We start from the raw sequence: 3023 nt of genomic DNA on the forward strand, positions 1-3023 counted from the left end.
TGTCACAAGTCCCCAAACACAAAGCATGGGAAATTTACACACACAACCTATCCATAATTTTTCTAAAACATGGAACCTGTCTGGGAAAAAAAGACAGGATGTTTCCAGGATGAGATGATCCTGGAAATTATGGTTGGTACTCCATTCTGTATTACTTAAAGTTATGTCAAAAACCTGAATTTAAAGCCAATCTGTGTCTTCAGTAGGTTCATCTGAAGACACAGGAAAGAACAATCCTGTCACAGAAAGCCATCCAAGGGAACTGTTCAACATTGTGGTAAGGATGCAGAAGGGTAGCCCTCCTCAGGGGATGGCTCCTGGTGGGGGAAGGGGTGCAGGAGGGAAAGGACTCCTGTTTCTTTAAGAGGCTGGCCACCTGAAGTTTGATCATGTTCCAGTGAGTGTATTGGCCACACAAACTGAATTTTTTTTTTTTTTTTTTTTTTGGTTGGTGGGACTTGGAGAGGTTGACCTGTGTGAACTGGGAAGTGAGTGTGCTCAGGGTTCAATGATGTGAAATTGCCCAATAATCAATAAAAATATTGCAAATTTAAAAAGTAGTTTTAAATAATATACATCCAGAAAAAACACCTTTAGAAACTTAAGTAAGTAAATAAATAAACAAATCAATAAATAAATGACTGTCCCATCTTGGGTCTACCCTCTCTATTTCAGGAGCCCTGGCCCTTTGGATCAAAGTGACTTACCTGTTCTGAGCACTGATGAGCACAGGGTCTCTGGATCCCAGCAGAGCCAGGCTGTCACCACAGTGTTCACGTCCCTGAGAAAATGACTCTTCTGTCTCCCCTGAAGCCTTTATATACCACCCTGCTCAGCCCCTCCCTATTGCAGCCCCACCTACCAACCACAAGCTGCCATCTGCTTGCATATTTGAGTCCAGACACTTAATCCCACCTTGGCTTCTCCCATTCTCTATATTGAATCAAGCATTCTGTATCAATGCAAACACAACCAAAACAGAATAAGATGAAAATCATGAGTCCGTTTACTGACTAGTTCCCTCACCTTGAACTTTATAGTTTGTTTGCTTATTGATTTACTCTTGTTGTTCTTGGTTTTGGATTGTGTTCTGACAACATTGTTCTGTAGGTAAGGTTAATTTAGAATTCCAATTCACATGGACCATCCTGCCTAAGCCTTCCTGCAGGGAGGATTACTATGTGAGCCAAATCTCCTGACTGTGATTATACATTTGTAACCAGCATGGTTCAGAGTAGGATGCTGTAGGGTGTAGGGTTCACTTACTCCTGAAAATATACATTTATTTGTCTACTCTGGAACCAAGAGCTGAACTTCATGCTTTTCCACTCTTCTTGTTTGGTAGCTACTCAGAGGCTGAGGCAGGAGGATGGCTTACATCCATTAATAATGTTATTACTTCAGGAATAACACACAGTAGCCATTGCAACACCAGACTCAGATTAATGAAAGTTTGTTGAATAATGAACAAGATTCTAACCTGAACAAGGGCTATAATCCAGGCTCCAGAGCCACACTATGATGTCACTCTCTCTCTCTTAGGCAGCCATTTCATTTAGGAAAAGAAAAAAAAAAAGGAACCAGGTAATCAGGTGGAAGAAGCAAGTGGTGCATAGCATTACATTATTTTGAGCTGTGAAAACTAATCTGCTTTGTTCCAAGTGTATCTAGGAGGGTAGACAAATCACTTTTAGCTAATTGGCTGTGATTTAGTATAGCTCTCGAGGGTTTTTCAGTTTTCTGGGAGTAAGAAACATACCAAGCTGTTGTGACCTTTAACACAAGGAGAACATGCATTTGTCATTTATTGTTTGATTCTAAGCAGCAAGTAGGAACTACTGGATTGTTTTCTGGTGTCAGGCATGGAGGGCCTGAGAACTTGGTCTTAATTTCACCTTACAATCAAAATGGAGACTTGAAGACAACATGGCTTCTGATATGCTAACGGTGACAGCAAGTGTTAGCAGAGGAGACACAGTCATGCTAACAATGAAAGTAGGTTTCTAGAGAGGGGTTTTCGAGTTTAAGCAGGTCATAACCATATTTGACAGGGCTTTCTGTAGCTGGAACTCAGGTAGTGCCATCCTTGCTTGGCATTCACAAAACCATAGGTGACATTGAGACACGATCTAGACTTGTTGGAACATGCCTGTCTTCCCAGAATGTGAGAGTTTGGGTAGAAAAGGGCTCAGAAGGTCAGTGTCATCTTTGGCTACAAGAGGAAGTTTGAAGCAGCCTGGATTGGACTATGCTTTCTCACAACATTGCACAAGTGTAGCAGGGAGGGAAATGCCACAGGATGTTTTCAGGAAGTTGGGTGTGATTTCAGAAAGGGAGGATCACTGGACATGGAGAGATGCTCAGTGGTTAGGGGAACACCCTGCTATTGCAGAATGCCCAAGTTCAGTGCCCAGCACATATGGTGGTAACTTGAAATGTCTATAACAACTTGAGTGTTGACCTTTCCTGGATTTAATGGGCACAAATACATTCATGTGAACAGGCACACAAGCACACACACACACAACACAAATGGTGAGAGAAAGATGAGGATAGAAAGAGGAGATCTTGACACACTCTGTACTAATTGGATATCTGTGTCACATCCTCTCCTCAGGGATCAGGGAACCCTGTGGAAGACGAGGAAGAAAGACTGTGAGAACCAGATGGAATGGAAGACACCAAGGAAACCAGGCCTTCTTGAACCCACCAGAAGAATGCACATATGAACCCAGAGAGACTGAGGCAGCAAGCACAGGGCCTGCATGGGTCTGTACCACATGGGGCGTCAGTGTGGACAGGAGTGGACAGAAGCTCCCATCCCTAACCCAGAAGCTAGAGACAAGTTATTGAAAATGGGAATTGAGTTCCTTCAAGTGGAGTCTCCCCAAGGATGCAAACCCCACTCTGATCAACAGGCCCAGTGACCAACTATTGATGCCTACACAAAACAAACTCAGTGGCATCTTTGGAGGTTGTTGGTCTCATAATGTTTTATCAGAATTTTTCTCTACTTTTTATAT

Source organism: Psammomys obesus, unplaced genomic scaffold (genome assembly GCF_907164565.1).
Source record: "Psammomys obesus unplaced genomic scaffold, mPsaObe1.curated_primary_1811, whole genome shotgun sequence".
In the NCBI taxonomy this organism is placed as follows: domain Eukaryota; kingdom Metazoa; phylum Chordata; class Mammalia; order Rodentia; family Muridae; genus Psammomys; species Psammomys obesus.